At 46.0% G+C, this 23,041-nt stretch overlaps 1 long non-coding RNA gene across 1 annotated transcript in view; it reads right to left on the bottom strand.

Moving 5' to 3' along the window:
- The window catches only part of LOC146859833 (uncharacterized), an 88,088-nt gene that overhangs the window by 1,146 nt on the left and 63,901 nt on the right, over positions 1-23,041 (bottom strand). The window lies entirely within an intron of this gene.

The raw sequence follows: 23,041 nt of genomic DNA, 5'->3' as shown, positions 1-23,041 counted from the left end.
CCGCGATGAGGATCTTGCTGGTTGAAGCTCTGCCACAACTGGCCCTATCCGTGAGGGGATGGAATACTCTATTGAGAGATGACTGAGATTTGTCCAATGATGTGTAGATATTAACACATTTAGTGATGTCTTTGACGAAGCGATCTCCAAAAAGTTGACCTTCCTCCAAGGGACCAGCTTCTGCAGATGCCAGTGTGGCTAGTTGTGGGTCAATCCTTAGGAGAACAGATTTGCGCCTCTCTTCGGAGAGCACGAAATTTGCATTGCCAAGGAGGCAAATTGCTCTTTGAGTCCATTCAGCAAAGGACTTTAGGGTGGATTGCTGCACCCATCTCTTGGGCTTGAATAGCCAGTTCGAGTATTTTGGCCAGAGGGCCGGACACATCTAGAAGTTTGTCCTGGCATGCTATCAGGGATCTATTGATTCCGTTTTTTGGTTCTTTACGGAATTTCTTGAGGAAAGTTTGCATGGATCAGGAGTGAGAGCGGTTTTGTTAGGGAGATCTGACCTGAGGCGGGATCTGACCTCTTTGTCAAAACTCTTTCGCAGATTAATCTGCATATATTCCTCCACCGCCGGTGCCAAGGGCCAATCTGAAGATCTAGGGTGAACAATGCTAGCCGGGTCAAAAGTAAAAGGGAACTGAGTCATTGGAGAAGAGGGACGCTTGCGTTTCTTAGAATGCTTACAGGGTTGTGACTCCTGGGAGGAGGCGGAATCTGTATCTGTGTCCGTGGTAGGGGAAGTGCAGAGGAAAGCACAAAGGCGGCAGGGTCAACAGGTCAATGTTATAGTCATGATCCATTGCTTTTTCTGAAACTTTAGTGTAGATTTTAACATGAAGCCAAGAGTGACCAGGGGGCTCTGAGGGAGGAAGAGGGTTGGAGGATGGGGTGGAAGGAGAACGGGAGGGGTCGTTACCTACCAGTTTGTCAAGGCGTCGCGATATGGATAAGGGTGCAGAAGACAAGGCTTTGTCAAGTTTCTTGTCAAGGGTTTTATCAATCAAAGTTTCCATATTCTCATCATAATTAAAATCCTCATCGTCCTGTGGACTATAAACAGCCAGGTCTTGTTCACACACCTCATAATCAGACGTGGCGTATGGAAGAAGATTCTTCCTAGCTCAAAATCCCCAGTGGAAGACCAATTGATTAAAGCCCTTAACAGCTTAGATATAGGGCGTAGGTTAGGAGCAACAAGGAGCTGTGGCAGAGATGTCCAGGTACCCTAGACTGCTTCCTCATGACTTAAGAGGGGTGGGGCACTAGGCATCTAGGCAGCAGCTAGATGATCCATACATTATATTAGCAACTTTCTCAATTGTTAGACATGTGCAGGTGTAATGAATTACATCCGATACAGGAAATATGTAAATTTGCCCGGTACTGGCATTGCAAACTGCTGAGGAACCCTGTTCTTCGAGCCCGGGTCAGGCATTACCAGCTCAGAAAACAAAGAGACTGCTGCGTGCACTAGCACGTGCAGGCTCCCGAGGTATGCGTATGCAGTCCAATTGGGCTGCCTCCATGACCTCACTCCTGGGAGGGGCCACTCCCTGGGCGTGGAGCACAGAGTGCACCCGCCACAGTCCGGCCACTCGGACAATGGACGCGGGCAAAGAAAAGGAATTGAGAGGGTGAGGAAGGCGCAACACGCGCTGAGGCGACTGGACAGAAACGCTGCAGGGGAAAACGCGGGTTTCAGCAGCGGGATGAGCTATTCAAAAGTTCCTCATACAGACACAGTAAGCAAATCAGGCAATGTGCGAGACAAGCAGAAATCGGGAGTACAATCAGTTAAACAAAAGGCATTAAGCATCAACATTAATCCATAATCATTTCATATCATGCATATCCAATGTACACAAAATTAATGAGGCACTTATCTTGACTGCGGAGCAGCAAACAAAGAGGCAGTAAGATGGTGCCTCGATATTTTGTAGACATTGGTGGTTTATGGAGGCGTGGTTCAAAGCCTCATGAGATTTGTAGGGTTTTGGGGCCAGATGTAGGTAATCCACAAATACTGAATTCTTAATACAGAATTTTACAGATTTGGTATTAAGAAATCGGTATTTCTTATGTAGGTAATGAATCAGTAAAAAATACTGATCCCTTAATATTCCTTATTACCGAATCGGTAATACCGATTCGGTAATAAGAAATACCTACCCATTCATTCCTATGGGCTTGGAGGCCCATAGGAATGAATCTGAAACCATTCTGTATTAGCGATTCGGTATTACCGAATTGGTAATACCGGGAGGTATTTCAAGGGTGCCAGGGTGTCCAAAGGACACCCTGTTGCACCCCTGAAATGTGCCTGTGTGCACATGTGGCACACATACATGCCCTAAGGGCATGGATGTGTGCCACATGGCACTTAAAAAAACTTGAAGTTGGTGGTAATTAACGAATTCTTAAAGCACATAAGCGCTCTTGTATGTGCTTTTTACATTGCATTTACCGAATCGGTAAATACCGATTCGGTAAATACAGATTCGGTATTTACCGAATCACCACCTACATTAGGAATGGCTAAATACCGGTCGGTAACCCTGAAATTTACCGAATTTCGGGGTTACCGACCGGTATTTAGCCACCTACATCTGCCCCTAAGTGTTTTACTGTTTTTTGATTGGCTGCTGTTAAAGTGAATAGTAAAGATTGAGAAGCATAATCTGAGCCTACGGACCTGCCATAGAATTTACGGACTTCCTTCCAACTAACTAGGTATTCTACTGCTCGCCACTCCTGAATTCTAGTGATCATACAGTATGAATGCTCCATTTGTAACTTATCTTAATACTTTTCTGCCTCTACCAAGGCACGCATATCCTCTCTGCTACATCTCTTTATTTTAGCTGTTTTCTCTATAAGGGGTTGTAAGTTGAGGAGCAACCCCTTGTCTTTAACTATTAGAAAATGTATTTCTTGATTAAATTAATGACAACAGTGATAAAGGTGGTTCCTTGACTGCCTCCTTCCAAAGAAATTACACAGGGAAATGTCTAAATTGGTTTGCAATTTCCTTTTTAGGTCAAAGTTTATCAGACAGTGTAGCTGTCTGGTTGTGATAGGACTTCTTGTGGACATTCTCAAAGCTTAATTGGGAATGCATTCAACTCATTGCTTATTATTGGCTTTGTGTTATGTAACTCAAGTTTGCTGGCTTTATTTGGTTTAGGCTGTCCACCATGTCTTTGTCCCTCCCGTGGAGCATAGCCTGTATACTGTATTCTTCCACAAGTGCTCACTTTCTGTAAACAGGGCTTTACATTTTGTTCTTATCATGTTACTTTTGCTGTGCGTTCATAGACTGAAGTCAAATTTCAGGGTCTGTCTTCTGAAACAGCCTGGTATTTACTTTTCTTTCTCTGACTTCATAGTGAGAGGATTCAGGTGACAATCTTGCTAGGTACTGGGTAAGAACTGTGCAAATATGTCTGAATACATTAGAATTAAGAAAGCACAAATGAACCAATTGTTGTTGCAATTCTGAAGTGTGGTAGAAACAAATATTTTAATACAAATCAATAAACTAGGTGATGCCATCTCCACACTTTATCATTTGTGTGCTGTATAGTTTTATCAGTAAAACTGTATGTGCAAATGCATTGGTAATTGTAATTTAAAATGGGTTGTCTGTAAAGGCAGAGAGTTAACACACCATGCATACTCCACTTTAATACACTCCACTCTATGCCACTCTTCTCCATTTTATGCCACTCCACTCGTTTGGCACTCTATGCCACTCTCCTTTACAGTATTTACTTGTAGACATTCTAAACAGCAGCCATGCTGTTTTACAATATGGCTATAAGACATTAGCAAAGCCAATAGGTCTTGTATAGGTGAGATCTATTGGCTTTCTCAATACGTATTCATATTAGTTGCTTGGCCTGAACTCCTTCACCGATCCACTGCATCAGTCTGGATTTTGGGCGCTTGAGAATATCCTCTGGAATCTCATCTTTCCAGATACTAATGTGAAATGTGCACTTTGTTTTAGCCAAGCAGCAACTGGAAAGACCTGACAACGTTACTATGTTTTCCACTGTTCATGTTGAAGTTCTCAATCAATTCCTGCATCGATGAAGTGCTCATCTGGAGCAGATGATAATTGTACTCCAACACAGCTGTAGCACATGGTAAGCAGACATGTTTAGGCCCTCATTTAAAGTTTGGTTGAGTGTTCTGTCAACACGGTTGTGCAACATGGAGTCATAGCCTCTGCTGACCCAGCCAAATTTAGAAATTACCACTCATCATCAAGTTTTTTTCCACAAAAGCCAATCCCACGTCTGGTCTGCCATGCTATCTTTCTTCAGAAAAAAAACACATAATATACGTAACATGCTGGGAGTATTCTCCCAGCTGGTTGGGGACATCTGAGCCTTTTTTCTGGTATGTCCCAGACTTTGCCAAGTGTATGATTTAAAAAAAAAAAAAAAACACGATATATTTATCAAACATCTGTAATAGACATTTTGGGGCCTATTCACAAAGATGAACATAAAGATGTATATTCACTCATGTTTTTACTAATTACTACACCTATGTTTAGCTCTATCTTTTCTTGCTATTTACTATTACCGAGAGCAGATTTGAACTTTTGTGTAGACCTACATGTCTCTAATCTTTCCAGCCATAGCCTGGAACCTGCTACAAAAGGATTTACAAGCTTAATGTAACTACTAGTAACTCTGGATATCACAACTACTGTGCTGGAAATATCCATATCGAAAAGGGTAGGGAAAGTTACTAAAGTTAAAAATTCTTTAACAAATTATTCAAAATATTGTAATGTATAATATAAATTTAAATTATTTCAAGATATTTTTAACCCAGAACTAATAACATAAAAGGTCGCAGCACCTTAACTTATCAATGTATTTTAAATAAGTATTTAAATATAAATTTATATCAAAGATATAATTATATTATGACTTATTTTTAAACATAAGTAATAAGAAACCACCCTCACTAACATCTTTATTTTTTATTTAATATGTGGTATATATTGTTATAATTATGCTTAATTAATGAAAATTATTTTTAGTTTTGTAACAAAAGTGTAATTTTATACAAAGCAGATTTTATGATTAACTTTTAAAATAATAAAATAATCGTACATATTTCTTAACAGTAAAGTGTGGGCACACGTGCGCGCACTCACGCACGCACATACTCACACACACAGGTATATGAAACAAAGGTTAAAGTTATGTTATAGTAAGGTACGGTAATAAGATCTTAGCCTACATTTAATAAAAAACACAGAAATTCTTCAGTTACAGTTTTATGACCTAACTAGTCCTTGCACCTCCTTCATGCACTGCTTATGACTTCACATATTACATCTCTCATGACAAGTTAAATTACATCATTGATGACTTCACTAATGATATCTCAAATTACATTATTCTTGACACTACTAGTCGCATTACTCCATAAACCCTGACACCATTTCGAAAATGAAAGGTGTTAGTGAAGATCGTAAAGGTCACAGAATGGAGTTACTGTGAAGAAACACAGTAAAATTTGTGTGGAAGTAGCACTCAATGCTATTGTCCCGAGGTCAGAAGAAACGTGCGTGAGCCTACGTCGGGGTAAAGCGGGTTTTATTTTTAAACAGGTACGCTTTCTGCGGTCTGCCAGACTGAATTTAGAGTAAGGGGAATAACGGGTCTCCTCTCCGGTCCTCCCAGCTTCTAGCGGCGTCTTCCCTTGTCCGCCGATCGGTCTTCTTCCCTCTCTCCTCGGACTGGAGGCGTACGTGGAAGGACTCAGGAACCCCAAAGGAAAAGTTAAAGGCAGGGGTAAGTATTCTTGTGGCAAAGTGAACAATAAGGGAAAGGAGTGAGGGAGCAACCCAATCCAACCAGTGACACACGACAAACGGTGAGGAGTGAGGGTGATGGGTTGGGCTGTGTACTATGCACAAACGTCGGTAAGTGGTTGGCGTCTCTACACATCTGGCCTCTCCCGCCTCCCGACCCAGCCCGCGAACCGCTCCCGTACCTGTGTCAGCCACGCTCCTCCTGCGGTGTGGCTCGGCGGAACGCGTTCCCGGGGGCCTCCTGGCTTTCTTGTCCACTCTGGGCTTTCCTCCTCCCCTCGCAGGCTAGGCGTTCACCCCTGGCGTCTCCGTTCTCCGTCTCGATCTTGGATCCTTCTTCCTTCATTCTCTCCTCGCTCCGCCCAACCTCCGGTGATAGCGCACACCGATTTCCGGTCGTCGTCTACTCTTATTGGATCAAACGCGACAACGTCTTCACTGGGGGTGGAGTCGGAACCAGCAAGCTACAGTTAAAGGGACCACCGCCTGATTCCGTGAGGTCCGGCTGGGATGAATGGAACCACTCGTCCTGTCGGGGAGAGATAAGAGGAGAGGTAACATCACGGCCTCCCACCAGTCTCTTGTCAGTCCTCTTGCCCCGGGTATGCCCGCCTTGTGACACTCCTCCTCCCCTGGATTCTCCCGCTTGGGGAGAGGAAATACTCTCGAGATAGTCTGCACTGCCATTGTCCATTCCCCTGCGATGTTTGACAGTAAAGGAGAAGGGTTTTAGAGAGAGAAACCAACGGAGTACCCTTGGATTATGAGCACTGTTACGGCTCATCCATTGTAGGGGGGCATGGTCTGTGTACAAGATGAAATGGTGACCCTCCAGGTAGTAATGCAGCTTATCTATGGCCCATTTCACTGCCAGGCATTCACGTTCAATAGTGGGGTATTTCATTTCCCTTGGGAAGTTTTCTACTTATGAACACTATTGGGTGGTCCATACCTTCCGGGGATAACTGTGAGAGAACGGCCCCTATACCGTGGTTTGAGGCATCGGTATGTAGGAGAAACGGGCGGGAAAAATCAGGGGAGGATAGCACGGGGCTTGTGGTGATGATGCTTTTTAGTGTCTGGAATGCTGCCAACATGGGGTTTGTGGGGTGTAATAAGACCCGTGGTTTCACCTCTTTTTGTAATCTGTTCGTCAAAAGGGATGCCACCTCTGAAAACCGAGGGATAAACCACCTGTAGTAGCCAATTAGACCCAGAAATGCTCTCATGTCTCTTTGCGTGGTTGGGAAAGGGGTGTCTACGATAGCTCTTACTTTTTCAGCTTACGGGGTAATCAGTCCATGTCCCAGTACGTACCCCAGGTATTTAACTTTTTGGAAAGCAGCCCGGGACTTCTTGGCATTTATATGCAATCCTGCGGCTTGTAGAGCTTGCAGGATTGTTCGTAGGTGGTGCAAGTGCGTTTTCCAGTCTGTGCTGAAGATCACTATGTCGTCCAGGTATGCCGACGAAAAAGAGTGGTAGTTTTGTAGCACGGTGGTCATGAGCCTCTGAAAGGTTGCTGGGGCTCCATGCAACCCGAAGGGGAGCACTGTGAATTCATAGAGCCCATCCGGAGTTGAGAAGGCGGTCTTCTTCCTGTCTTCCTCCCATAAATGTACTTGCCAGTAACCTTTTGTTAGGTCTAATGTTGTAATATAGCTGGCTTCTCCTAACTTTTCAATTAACTCGTCTATTCGGGGAATAGGGTAGGCAACAAAAGACGAGATCTTGATGAGGGCCCTAAAGTCCATACAGAACCTAGTACTGCCGTCAGGTTTTGGGACCATCACAATCGGGGATGACCATTCACTTCTCAATGGTCTTATTACTCCCAGATGTAACATGTCTTGTACTTCTTTTTGAATGGCCGTTCTTCGGGCGGCGGGGATTCTGTAAGGTCGTTGTTTTATCACCTTTCTATGTGGCGTCTTGATTCTATGTTCAGCCAGAGTTGTTTTTCCAGGATTTTCAGAGAATATAGGAGCAAAGGGGCTCAGGGCTTCTTCCAATTCTTCTTTTTCTTGTTGGGTGAGGTCGTCGTTGACTACCAATTGTTTTATCGTACTGGAGCTGCTGGCCAGCGTAGGCACGGTGAGGGTGTCTGTCTTGGGTATGGGTCCCAACCATTTCTTTAACATGTTGATGTGGAAGGTCTGGCTACGGCTCTGGGTTATCTGCAGCTTATACGTTGTTCTCCCAATGGTAGAGATGACTTTATAAGGGCCTTTCCATTCTGTTTTGAATTTCTCGGTGGAAGTCGGCAGCAATACCAGTGCCCAGTCGTTTACGCTTAGGGTCTTCCACTTCTTCCCTCGGTTGTAATACTGACTCTGTTGTTCTTGTTTCTTCACGAGGTGGGAGTAGGCTAGGTCGCGTAGTTTTCCTATCTTTGTTTTTAGGTCTTGGGTATACTCTAACATCTCTCTGGTCTCTATGGCGTCTTCTTTCTCCCAGGCCTCCTTTGTCATTTCTAGGAGGCTTCGTGGTTGTCTTCCATACAGCATCTCAAAGGCTGAGCAGCCCAAGCTGCTGTGTACTTGACTTCTTATCACGTACAAGGCCAAGGGTAACAGCTGGTCCCACTCCTTGCCATTCACCTCCAGCATTTTCTTTAGCTTGGCCTTTAGCGTCCCGTTGTATCTCTCAACGAGTCCATCAGTTTGGGGGTGATATACGGATGTCTTGATGTGACGTAGGTCAAGAATCTGGCATAGTTCTTTCATGAGGAGTGACACAAAGGGAGTGCCTTGGTCCGTTAATATTTCCTTTGGGAAGCCTACTCTTGAAAACAGTTCCAGGAATCTCTCAGCTATGTTACGTGTGGTGGGGGTGCGCAGTGGTTATGCCTCGGGAAAACGGGTGGCATAATCTACTATTACCAGTGCATAGATGTTTCCCTTTTTTGTGCGAGGCAAAGATCCTATCAAATCCATCCCTACTTGCTCGAATGGGGTGCCTATAACAGCGAGGGGTTGGAGGGGAACTGCTAGTGGTCTATGGATGTTTCTTTTCTGGCAAATAACACATGACTGGCAGTGTATTTTTATATCTTTATAAACCCCCGGCCAAAAGAAATGTCTTAACACATTTTGGGTGGTTTTCTCCGCCCCCGTATGCCCCGCCGTAAGATGGGAGTGAGAGAAGAACATGATCTGGTCCCGGAAGGATACAGGTACTAACAATTGTTGGGGTTCAGTGGGGGATGCCTGACGATACAGTAGGCCTTCTTTTATAAGGAAGCGTGGGTATGTAGGGGTGTTGCTGTCCTGTGAGCTATGGGCCTGTTCCCAGGCGTTGTATAGAGTGGCATCATTGGCCTGGGCAAACTTAAAGCTGCGATCGAGGAGCCATGGTTCTGGGGTTACTAAAGCCGGTACCGTATCGTTTTTTTTGTTCGTTTCTCCCTGCAGTCTGCAACACGTGTCTGAAAAGGTTAAGGAACTCTGGGTTATCTGTCCCAATGATCAGATCCTCTGGAAGGCCGTCTAAAACACCCACCTTTATACTATTCCTTAGACCATCTGAGTGTGTGAGAGGTATTATCGCTAGGGGATAGGGTTTCACATCGCCATGCACACAACGGATGTGCACGGTTGCATGAGGCAACACCTGTTCTCGGGTAACCAACACCCCCTGTATAACAGACTGTTTACACCCTGAGTCGAGAAGACCTTTGATAACCCTACCGTTCACCTGCACACTCACATGAAACGCCGTCCCCATTTCGGCCGTATATAAAATAGACCTTGGAATATAACCCACTTCCATGGGTTCCTCCGTTGGTTTTCTCCGAGGGCACACCCGAGCTATGTGCCCCCAGTCCCCACACTCGAAACACTGGGGTCCTTTGACACTGGGTGGTTCAGGTTTCGGTTGGCGGAGTTTTATCGGTTCTGGTGGGGGTCTGGGTTTCTTATCTATCCTGAGGTTTTGGTGACGCGTTTTCTCTGAGTCCCATACCTCCACCTTCGGTTGTGCCCGTAAGTATGTGGTCGCCATTTCAATGGCTTGTTTTGCTGTCAGATGTGTGTGTTGGCGCAACCACTTCTGCGTGCTATATGGGAGCGCCTCCAAGTATTGCTCCAGGTATATTTTCTCCATTATTTCCTCTTTGGTACTGGTAACCGGGGTTAACCATTTGTCGGCTGCCGTTTTCAGTCTAAAGAACAGGGTCTTCGGGTTTTCCCCGGGAGCTCCCCTTTCCTTACGGAAGCTCACTCTGTAGGCCTCGGCATCTAGGCCGAGGTGATTTAGTATTATGGTTTTTATTCCTCCGTACGTAGTGTCCCCAGTGGCATAGGCCACTTGATAGGCCGCTTGTGCCTCACGAGTGAGTAGCGGAGCTAAAAAGAATGGCCATTTATCCACGGGCCAGCTACATGCTCTGGCTACCCTCTCGAAATTTGTCACGTAAGCGTCTGGGTCCTCTCCAGGTATGTATTTTTGCAATGAAACCCCAGAGGGGGGGGGGTTGGCTGGTGCTTCGTATCTCACGAAAAGGACTTATTGGCTGTTCGGTTACCATTTTCTGCAGACCGTCTATCTGGGCGGCGATGGTGTCCTTAAACACGTCTCGGTCGGTCTGCGCGGAGGCCATTTGCCGTTCGACAGCCCACTCTAGCTTTTCTTGGCCCTTGATCAGATGCTGGATCAGGGCATCCATCTTTGGTTCACAGATGGGCACTACTATGCCTGCATTCTCCACCAGTGTCCCAAGGTCAGAAGAAACGTGCATGAGCCTACGTCGGGGTAAAGCGGGTTTTATTTTTAAACAGGTACGCTTTCTGCGGTCTGCCAGACTGAATTTAGAGTAAGGGGAATAACGGGTCTCCTCTCCGGTCCTCCCAGCTTCTAGCGGCGTCTTCCCTTGTCCGCTGATCGGTCTTCTTCCCTCTCTTCCCAGACTGGAGGCATACATGGAAGGACTCAGGAACCCCAAAAGAAAAGTTAAAGGCAGGGATAAGTATTCTTGTGGCAAAGTGAACAATAAGGGAAAGGAGTGAGGGAGCAACCCAATCCAACCAGTGACACACGACAAATGGTGAGGAGGGAGGGTGATAGGTTGGGCTGTGTACTATGCACAAACGTCGGTAAGCGGTTGGCGTCTCTACACGTCTGGCCTCTCCCGCCTCCCGACCCAGCCCGCGAACCGCTCCCGTACCTGTGTCAGCCACGCTCCTCCTGGGGCGTGGCCCGGCGGAACGCGTTCCCGGGGACCTCCTGGCTTTCTTGTCCACTCTGGGCTTTCCTCCTCCCCTCGCAGGTTAGGCGTTCGTCCCTGGCGTCTCCGTTCTCCGTCTCGATCTTGGTTCCTTCTTCCTTCGTTCTCCCCTCGCTCCGTCCAACCTCCGGTGATAGCGCACACCGATTTCCGGTCGTCGTCTTCTCTTATTGGATCAAACGCGACGACGTCCTCACTGGGGGTGGAGTCGGCAACCAACGAGCTACAGTTAAAGGGACCACCGCGTGATTCCGTGAGGTCCGGCTGGGATGAATGGAACCACTCGTCCTGTCGGTGAGAGATAAGAGGAGAGGTAACATCACGGGCCTCCCACCAGTCTCTTGTCAGTCCTCTTGCCCCGGGTATACCCGCCTTGTGACAGCTATATAGGGTTAATGCTGAGCACACCTGGTGTGGGCTGCAAAGGCTTGTTCTGAAGTAGTGTGCGGCTTAAAGTCAGAGCCTGTTGCAAAAATTCTGGAGAAAAGTCATAGCTTCTATTGACAATAGATTATCCACTAGTGGACATCTGGGCACGTACCCATTTTATTGAATTGTAATACAGTGCTAAGAGCAAATTCTATGGACCAAGCATGTTTATAAGTCGTGGATAGTTATTTCCAGAACTTTGTTGAAGAATTTGAGACACTACAATTTGTTGAATAATGTAGATTGCAAGGGCGACCTGCAGCGAGGAGAGTAACGCACACTGGAATTGTAAGCACTGCTCATGTCAGAAAAGCGTGCAGTGTATTTTACCAAACCACGGAGGTTTTCCATAGAGCCTGGCAGAAATTATCTTATTAGTGGCAAATGCATTCGTTTTTTTGATCAAGGTCAAAAATGAGCATATGCAAAATCAACAGGAGAGCACAGGACCCACGTCTGGGCATACCCTTCCCACTCAGGGTGACAAATGCAAAAACAACAGTTGATGGACAGAATGCAGAACAATGTCATACATTCACCCCAGTACAGAGATCTGGGCCTAAATACATCGCTTTTTGCTCACCATGCCGTTCCAGTTTGAACCGAGCCATATGCAAATCAGTCTTGACCCTGTGCCTCATGGGTACAGTCCAGCCCGAACTGCCAAGTCAGGTCCTCCCTGGACTGGAAACAAGCATCCTAGGACCGGTTTCGGGGTTCCACCCCTCTTCAGCCAGGATAGCTTGATTCCCGTGGCATGGAGAGCATGGGACCCACGTCTGGGCATACCCTTCCCACTCGGGGTGACAAATGCAAAAACAACAGTTGATGGACAGAATGCAGAACAATGTCATACATTCACTCCAGTACAGAGATCTGGGCCTAAATCCATCGCTTTTTGCTCACCATGCCGTTCCAGAATGAACCCAGCCATATGCAAATCAGTCTTGACCCTGTGCCTCATGGGTACAGTTCAGCTCAAACTGCCAAGTCAAGTCCTCCCTGGACTGGAAACAAGCATCCTAGGACCGGTTTCGGGGTTCCACCTCTCTTCAGCCAGGATAGCTTGATTCCAGTGGCATGGCGAGCACGGGACCCATGTCTGGGCATACCCTTCCCACTCGGTGTGACAAATGCAAAACCAACAGTTGATGGACAGAATGCAGAACAATGTCATACATTCACACCAGTACAGAGATCTGGGCCTAAATCCATCGCTTTTTGCTCACCATGCCGTTCCAGTTTGAACCCAGCCATATGCAAATCAGTCTTGACCCTGTGCCTCATGGGTACAGTCCCGCCCGAACTGCCAAACCAGGTCCTCCCTGGACGTGGGTCCTGGGCTCACTGTGCCACTGGAATTAAGCTATCCTGGCTGAAGAGGGGTGAAACCCCCAAACCGGTCCTAGGATGCTTGTTTCCGGGCCAGGGAGGACCTGGCTTGGCAGTTCGGGCTGGACTGTTCCCATGAGGCACAGGGTCAAGAATGATTTGCATATGGCCAGGTCTAAACTGGGGTGGCATGGTGAGAAAAAGAAAGATGGATTTAACCCAGATCTCTTGACTGGGGGTGAATGTTTCGATTTGTCCGGCATTCCGTCCATCAATTGTGTGTCTTTTGCTTTCTCGCCCTAAGTGCGCCAGGTATGCCCAGACGTGGGTCCTGGGCTCACTGTGCCACTGGATTCAAGCTATCCTGGCTGAAGAGGGGTGAAACCCCGAAACCGGTCTTAGGATGCTTGTTTCCGGTCCAGGGAGAACCTGGCTTGTCAGTTCGGGCTGGACTGTTCCCATGAGGCACAGGGTCAAGACTGATTTGCATATGGCCAGGTCTAAACTGGGGTGGCATGGTGAGCAAAAGAATGATGGATTTAACCCAGATCTCTTGACTGGGGGTGAATGTTTTGATTTGTTCTGCATTCTGTCCATCAATTGTGTGTCTTTTGCTTTCTCGCTCTAAGTGCGCCGGGTATGCCCAGACGTGGGTCCTGGGCATACCACTGGAATCAAGCTATCCTGGCTGACGAGGGGTGAAACCCCGAAACCTGTCCTAGGATGATTGTTTCCGGTCCAGGGAGGACCTGGCTTGGCAGTTCGGGCTGGACTGTTACCATGAGGCACAGGTTCAAGACTGATTTGTATATGGCCAGGTCTAAACTGGAGTGGCATGGTGAGCAAAAGAATGATGGATTTAACCAAGATCTCTTGATTGGGGGTGAATGTTTTGATTTGTTCTGCATTCCGTCCATCAATTGTACGACTTTTGCTTTCTCGCCCCTAAGTGCGCCAGGTATGCCCAGACGTGGGTCCTGGGCTCACTGTGCCACTGGAATCAAACTATCCTGGCTGAAGAGGGGTGAAACCCCGAAACTGGTTCTAGGATGCTTCTTTCCGGTCCAGGGAAGACCTGGCTTGGCAGTTCGGGATGGACTGTTCCCAGGAAGCACAGGGTCAAGACTGATTTGCATCTGGCCAGGTCTAAACTGAGTTGGCATGGGGAGCAAAAGAATGATGGATTTAACCCCGATCTCTTGACTGGGGGTGAATATTTTGATTTGTTCTGCATTCCGTCCATCAATTGTGTGTCTTTTGCTTTCTCGCCCTAAGTGCGCCAGGTATGCCCAGACGTGGGGCCTGGGCTCACTGTACAACTGGAATCAAGCTATCCTGGCTGTAGAGGGGTAAAACTCTGAAACCGGTCCTAGGATGCTTGTTTCCGCTCCAGTGAGGACCTGGCTTGGCAGTTCGGGATGGACTGTTCCCATGAGGCACAGGGTCAAGACTGATTTGCATATGGCCAGGTCTAAACTGGGGTGGCATGGTGAGCACAAGAATGATGGATTTAACCCCGAAACTGGTCCTAGGATGCTTGTTTCCGGTCCAGGGAGGACCTGGCTTGGCAGTTCGGGCTGGACTGTTCCCATGAGGCACAGGGTCAAGACTGATTTGCATATGGCCAGGACTAAACTGGGGTGGCATGGTGAGCAAAAGAATGATAGATTTAACCCAGATCTCTTGACTGGGGGTGAATGGTTTGATTTGTTCTACATTCCGTTAATCAATTGTGTGTCTTTTGCTTTCTCGCAATAAGTGCGCCAGGTATGTCCAGACGTGGGTCCTGGGTTCACTGTGCCACTGGAATCAAGCTATCCTGGCTGTAGAGGGGTAAAACTCTGAAACCGGTCCTAGGATGCTTGTTTCCGCTCCAGTGAGGACCTGGCTTGGCAGTTCGGGATGGACTGTTCCCATGAGGCACAGGGTCAAGACTGATTTGCATATGGCCAGGTCTAAACTGGGGTGGCATGGTGAGCAAAAGAATGATGGATTTAACCCAGATCTCTTGACTAGGGGTGAATGTTTTGATTTGTTCTGCATTCGGTCCATCAATTGTGTGTCTTTTGCAAATATGAGCATATGCCCGACACCTGTGGACACCCAACCTAATGCTGCGCATTACTGAAGGCCGTGCACAGCACTGATTTGGCCTGGTGTCCAAGAAACTGGAGCTAGCCAACCCCACTGCTCATATCCAAAAGCCAGCAATAGCCTGGATAAGGATGGATAGGGCCAGTGCTTAATTTGAGCCGGTGTATACTGGTGCTCGGCACCAGCACTTAATTAGTTCCCGGTGCTCAGCACCGGCACTTATCTGTCATCACCACACTTATGACACTCTGTCACATGGTGGCGATACTCATCTAATTTAGAGATGAGCAGAACATTGTTTGTTTATGAACACAAAATACATTTAAAAAGATCGAATTCCAGCCTCCCCAGCAATTTCTTTAGCTCTGGGGACCAAGAATAAACTGAACTGTCGCACTTGAAGGGGAAAGAGCTGGTTAGCAGTTGTTTTGGTACAGTCATTAGCAGTGATGACAGGCAATTGGTGGTGCAAAGTGTAGTGGCCTGTTGGTTAGAGCCCCGGTACTTATTATTTTACAAATTACTCACTGGATAGGGCCTCCTCCGAGGCCATAGGCAGCACTTGCGCAACCGAGTCCCAGACTGCATGGGTTTATTGGCCCAAAAGCCATACGGTGTTCATGGACCGCAGTGACTGGCTGGCCGAATAGAACACCCTCTTCCCAAAGTCATTCAGCTACTTGGATTCCCTATCCGGTGGAGTGGTAGGAAATGCACCAGAGTTGACTTTGGAGGTGGTGAACTGGACTACCATGCTCTCCAGGGTGGAGTCCTGGGTAAGAAAAGCTGGGTCCCCAGGAGGGGGGCTATGGTAAATTGTCCTATGCACAGGATCCCTTGTGCAGGGCTTAGCCTAGGACAAAGTAGGAGTACTGTGAGGGCTTCATTCAATATGAGGAGGGGTCCAGAGGGGGCAACTCCCGGTTGAAGCACCTCTGTTAAGAAGTTTGTCTTGACTGCCACTGAGGGAAGATAAAGGACTAGGACCTCAGGCGCCCTCCACACCACCATGGTAAAGGAAGCCTCTTCCTCCATAGCCACATCAGGAGGAAGATCAAGCCAGTGTCTCGTGGGCTATCCAAACCACTGGAATCCACCAGTTCCTCATACCAGTTGTCATCTGGCTTATCAAGGGGGGGAGGGGGTTAGAGTAACCATAAGGGCCCTGAGACAACCCCTAATCATCTCCATTTCCAGGCCTGTCAAATTAAAAAGGCAGTGGCCCAACTTGGAAGGCCTGGGTCTGGTTGGTGCTAAAGTTGGCGTCGGACAACACCTATCTGACTCCGTGTCGGAATCAGGCATGACGATTGGGCTGGCACGGTTGCTGGGCATCTGCAGCACTGGGGACAACAGCACTGAAATGGACTTGGAGGGAGGTTGTGAACTTGCAGATGCAATCGCTCCGGGAACCATTACCATGACTGGTGACAAAAGCCGACCCACTAGCGGGATTCCAGTGGCAGCTTCCCAGCACCCATGGCCGAAGACTCTCCAGAGGGGTTGGACTGCCCGAATATGAGGTGCATAGCCTCATAAAATTCCTTGAACTGGTTAGGAGTCACTCCGGCAACTATGGAAGGCAAAGAGCAGACCCAGGCACATGTGAAGATGTATGGGGGGGCCTCGATTTTTGATGTTATTCCTGCGCTTCATCCGAAGACTTGGACCGGTGTGGAGTAGTCATAGAGGGCTTCGACGTCTTGGATACTTTGGGAAATGTATCCGTTGATCACTTTGAGTGCGAAGACGAATGTTAAGGTTCTCAGCGAACGGTACATGGACCTCCAACGCAACCAGGATCAGGAGTGTCGCAGAGTCGTCCGACGCCGAGCGACCAGAAGCTTCAGAGACTGCTCCCGAGGTTCATGGTGTGGCAGTCTTCACAGGTCTTGGAGTTGTGGCCCAGCTCCAAGCCCGAAAGACAAACCAGGTGACATCCCTAACACACTGGCAGACAACTTCTCAGACAAGATTTTCAAAAAACACATCGAAAAGAGTTCAGTCATAAAGTGACTGTGGGGTAGCTCTTACCGGATCTGGGCTGATAGGCGTGCAAAGAAAAGAACTGATGTGAGTGTGCTAGGGTGGAACCTATATAGTCTTGCGCATGTCACTTCTTACAGGGAAGATGTGGAGCCGACCGACGCCACTCACCGGCATGCAAGAGTACCGCTCTAAAAGATTCCAAATCCAGTATGATGCCACGGGAATATTCAGACGTAAGGAACCTGGGGCTATAAGTCCCTATCAGATAAGAAGAGATTTTATCATGGACTACAATAACAGAAACAATTCCTAGTGTATCTTCATGTCCTAAAAGTGCCTACAATCAATTTGTCTAGCATAACTGATGATGTTAATCCTTATGGTTTCCACCTGGCTAATCATATTTAGACAGATTGTGTCCTTTGTAGCAAGAAAAGCCCCACTGAAGGTGATGAAAATGGAGCTGGTGTAGGTAGCTGATTTTGGTTTGGGACTCAATCACAGATTCGCTCTTATTCCACAAACAAATGCAGAAGTGAAGGTCCCTTCCAATTCACCAAGGGGCATATTATCAAGGACGGCATTAAAATTATTGCCAGTTTAGCGGCAGAAAACTGCCGCTAAAGCGGCAATAATGGGCTTGATAATATGGCCTGGAGAATTCCAATAGAAGCCCAGGTTCACACCAGAACATGGGCTTCTATTGGAATTCTCAATGGCATATTATCAAGCCCATTATTGCCGCTTTAGCTGCAGTTTTCTGCCACTAAACCGGCGATCATTTTTAACGCCGTCCTCGATAATATGCCCTCAAATGAGCACATTATTTCCTCACTTCACGATAGAACTACAGAGCTAGGTAATGGGGGCCTGAAAACAGATTGTTTTGCTCAATTTGCAAAAGAGATGCTTGTGTCACCAGCACCACCATTTCCTGGAGTCATTTATCTACAGAACATTATGCCCCTTTATGTGCAGAACATATTTATATTATATATCATAACTTTTTCAAATTTTAAAATATATCCAGTCTTACTTGTCCACTTCAGTGCTTCAAGAAAACCAGTTAAGAGGATTACACTTTATAACGAAGTGCCATAATTAAAATGCAAACTTGTTCTCGTAGGTATTTTCCTCCCATCAGTCAATGATAACCATAGAGAGGTACTTATTCCTACTATGTGTGATCAAACCTACAAATGGCGATGGGAGGAGTGCTTGATAATAGTTAAAATCACAGACCATTGCTTTGGGTAGACTTTAAACCCATAATCTTTCAGCTAATGCGCCACTCTAGATTGAGGCCCGCATTATGCAAAGCAGCACTGACTCTGCTCTTGATGGGAGGAGTTCATTCCACCCTGCCAGGTGAGGCGCCCTCCACATTCCACATGGGAACACAATAAACCCCATATGAGTTTCGGCCTTATTGGGCCTTATCAATGAGGAATAGCTTGGATCCTACGGCAAACCGTGCAAGGGACACACCTCTTGCCATACCCTTGGTGTTATGGACTCAGTTGTGCAAGCGTGAGGAGGCCGCAGCCAATCCCTCTCTTTCCCCCGAGGGGTCAAAATACCCCCTCGAATTAGGTGAAGGATGATAATGAAGACCCTGGCTAATGGGAAAACGGGATAAGGAGGGAGGCAGGGAGAGAAAGCGAGAGAAGGAGAGATTCCTGCAAGTTGATAGTTTGAAGATCCGGACTTGATTCGTAGGCACAACGGGGCAGATTTATGATCCCTGGCGCATCCCTGCAAATCAGCACGGATGCGCCAGGGAAGATGCGTCACGCAAGTGTGCCCTTGCGCCACCGCAGATGCGCCGCATTTACAATGCGGTGCATCGTGGCGCAAGGACAAGCAGATACGTGACGCATCTGTCGGCGTAAGGTTGGCGCAGTGCTGTAGTTGCGTCGCAAGCGCGACGCAACTGCAGCACTGTTCCAACCTACCCTATCCCTAACATGGTGCGTCAAGCCTTACGCCTGCTTCAAGCAGGCGCAGGGTTTTGACGCATCAGCGTTGGGAAAGTGACTCAGTGAAATCTTATAGATTTCAGTGAGTCACTTTTCAGGGGCGTTCCTGCGACGGACGCCCCCCCTGTGTCGAAATGCCCACGTGAAACCTGACGCAGGTTTCACGTGGCGCAGGGCTTTACACCGTGATGCATCTCCATAGATGCGTCACGATGTAAATGGGGCGCAACGTGGTGCATGGTTTACGCCGCCGCTGCGTCACAAAAGTGACGCAACGGCGGCGTAAAAGGGGCGCAAGTCCCACATAAATCTGCCCCAACGTCTCGAGTCTAAACTTAGATCTCCACTTAAGTGTGAGAGAACACTAATGGAGAAGGCCTCATACTAAAGGAAGGAAGAGGTAGAAATTTGAAGATTGGGACTCACCTGTTGTAAGCAGATGCTATGCTTTAATTAGACCCAAGTATAACATAACAACAACACAGGTGCCGAAGTTGAAGACCACTGCAGCATACGGAAGGAGAAAACTGAATGGGAAAGAGAAACTAAACAAAATAATAAGAAAGCAAATAATAAGTCACAACGGGAGAGGGTAGTGAACTAAGAGGAGCCAAACACGGAAAAACAACAAAGGAGAAGAATGAGCCAAGCTGGGGGCTGACTAACGCAATAAGTGAGAAGTACTAACAATCACTGTTGCCAGTTAGGGACCTCCGTGTGAGTCAAGCCTAAATACTCTGGATGCCACTTTAGCCCTGGGAGTGTGTTGATCCTCTAGTGGTCGGGGCAGGTACTCTAACTCTGGGAAATGTAGTCTCACAAGTCAAACTGTGTAATTCCAATTGTCCTTTTCCATGTTTGCATTTGCTTGTGCCTCACCATGTCTCATGCCCTGAAAGTTTGCCACTTAAGGCGTTATATCAAACACACAGAAAATGATGGCAGGAATGCTTGGAAAGACAAAACCACTAGCAATTGCCCTGGGTAGCATTCCATCCCTTCATGTTTCACTCAATGTGCCTATAGTAGACTGAGGCCCACCTTCTGCAAATCAGTAAGAGGCTTTCGCCAGATTGGAACACAATCAACCACAGGCCGTTTCAGCCTCATGATTGAGGTATAGCTTGGTTCCTATGGCATAGTCAATCAATCAATCAATCATAGGTTTGTTAAGTGCAGCTACTCACCCGAGTGGGTGTCAAGGCGCTGTGAGCAAGGTACCCACATCTGAGCATTGCATTATAAACAAAAAAAGTGACAGGAGGATGGCTTGCAAATAGTATAGAGCACTATCAATTGCTCTGGATAGAATTCCAGTCCCATCATTTGTTTGTCTGCTGTGTCACTCTCAACCGAGGCCCGCTTCATATATATTAATACTGACTGAGGAGGCCCTAATAGACCGAAATTGGCCCTGGGTTGCTTCTGGTCCGGTTCACAGAACACAAGACTTGGCATTTCGAGCTGAAATGTTTTTTTTAAGCAGGACTAAGGCTGACTGGCATATGGCTGTGGCTAATCCGAGGTGGCTTGGTGGGCAAAAAACACAATGGACTGGGATGCCACCCACGTAATTACTAGTGGCTCAGATTAACTCAAGCATTCCATTGATCACTTTTTTGTATTCTTCGTTGTTTTTTTATATGTGAGGCAATATTTTTCATAATGATTATCCATAGGCAGCTTTGCTTTCAATGTATTGAACCTTGCACACTTATTCAGTCACACAGCATGTTGTACTCATAATCACATCTCTAATTACACCTTACATTCCAGCCCAATGCTCGTCGTGGGAGAGGATGGAGAGGGAATATACACCACGATTAGCCAAGAATGCCACAGGATACACTCCAATCTCACGTCCTATGGCCTGACACTGAAAAGTTATTTCTTTCTCAGAGACTCAGATCTCTGAGAACCAGGTTCATATTGTGTTGAATGATATAAATATATGCAACTTAAATGCCTGTGGCAATACGGTAAAGTGGTATAATGTTTCGGGATAGTCGCCACTTCTTTTCTTACAGGCGCCTTTATTGGAATGAAATATGAGAAAATCATGTCAAAATCTGCCTAAGTATAGGTCGGCAGGTGTCACAACAACGTCTACAACAGAAAGAGAACTGGGAAGAAGGAAGGACAAGTCTTTATTGTTTAGGCATGTTTCGAGCTTCCAGCACTGTACTTTTTATATAAGGGGATCACTGTTTACTGCATGATATAGCAGGAGGTGCAACAATGCCCTCCCACTAAGGAACTGATGCCAAACTACTGTAGTGGCAGGGGAAGCGGAAGTACATCATTCGACTCAGATGACATCAAAGGGGTGAAGCCTTCCCCCACTATTAAGCGGGACCTCTACAGCCTCTAATTTTCTGTTGAGGGGTAGGGCTAAGGCAAGTGCAGAGGGTAACATCAGACACCTTAACAGTGTTAGAAGGGGTTGAAAGTTGCATCCTGTATGAACATTACACATAAAAGGTAAAAAGTAGTGTTGTTATTTCTCATTAAATTCCAAAGTACCTGCATATCCGAGTATGTTTTTTGTGTTTTTATGCTGTTCTGACTCCTAACTTTACTACTACTACTAAATGCCTTTTGTGAATACAGAAAGTCATAAAGTTAGGATTTTGTCTCAGTTTAGTAGTAGTAAAGTTAGGAGTACTAACTTTACTACTACTAAATCCCTTCTGTGAATACCAAAAGTAGTAAGTTTATGAATTTATCTCAGATTAGTTCTGTGAATCGGTCCCAATGTCTTCTGGGTAATCACATCCCTCTAGTAAGTAGTTTGCCACCCTAGAAAAGCAGACAATTTTACTCCAGTCAAAGGCAGGAATGGGTGTCCAGGGTGAGAATGGGAAGGGACAAGCATATTTATTGATGAAGTCAACTTTTTATTTTCATTGGAAAATATTTTTTCTGGGGAAACAAACAATAATAATAAGAAAATCATTGGGTATATTCGCAAAGATAAATATACACAGGGTCTATTCACAAATTGCATTTGTGCCATTCTTAGTAGTACTACAAAAATTGAACTACTGCAAAATGCTATTTACACACCTATGCACAGAGGTATCTACCTCTCCTATCTTTTATGTCTGACGATTCCCACTCAAATGCGAAGATCCCCGCACATGTTTATATGAGTTTTAGTAGTAAATGTAGGACAGACAGAGGGGAGTGACTGGAAAATGATGAATATTTACTACTAAAGGGGAGGGGGTTAAGGAAAGACTAAGGAGAAGTTAAGGCAGGGCTAAGGAGGGGATGACAGAGTGAAATGCATCTACCCACAGAAGAGTAAGCTTCTTCCTATTCACATACTGCCCTTCGGTTGTACAGCCACAAAGGATCCAAAACAGTTGTTAATGTAGCCCATCTCAATACATTACTTTTTAAAATACTTAATAAAACATATTTTTACTTTAGGTGGGAATTTTTAAATAAAGTTATTTTAAATGTAATCTATCCAAAATAATTATATTTCTATTTTATAATTAAGTTGATACAGGTGTAATTTATTAATGTCACTCTACATTTAAAATTAATATAGAAAATGAATTACCATTATTATTTAACACAAACATATGTTTTACAATTTTTAACGTAATAAACATTTAAACTGCTCCCTTTTCTTTACCATAGAGATTTCTGATCTGGCGGCGTAAATCTCCGCCTGCATGTGAAAGTTCCAGGCAGTAAATTTACATTGGTAAATGAGGCTACTCCTCCTCAGTTCAGGGAGTATGGAAATGAAAGTCTACACTTTCAAGTAACTTTATACTCGTAAATGGTGAATAATCTAAAGTAGTAAAGTTACTCAAACGTGTAAGTAAAATAGTAAACGTGTAGAATTACTCATGTGTTAGTTCAACTTTTTGAATAGGCCTCTGAATGTGCAACTGTATGTTAATGCCACTTTTTAAGATATAGTTGTTACCATTATGGAGAAAATTTGTAATCATAAATGTTATGCACTACAGATAAATCTAGGACCCTGGTAGATGTATTTGAATATTCAGCTGGACCTTTATATTTGCATTAAAGTTTGCTTACAACATACAACACACTCTTTTGGAGGACATTTCTGATTTTGTAAGCAAGGTCTTTTTTAATTAGGCTAATTGTGGTTTAAGTGGGGGT

Source organism: Triturus cristatus, chromosome 3_1 (assembly GCF_964204655.1).
Source record: "Triturus cristatus chromosome 3_1, aTriCri1.1, whole genome shotgun sequence".
In the NCBI taxonomy this organism is placed as follows: domain Eukaryota; kingdom Metazoa; phylum Chordata; class Amphibia; order Caudata; family Salamandridae; genus Triturus; species Triturus cristatus.
Note: the sequence above shows the minus strand (reverse complement) of the source record. Positions and strands in the feature narration are given on the sequence as shown.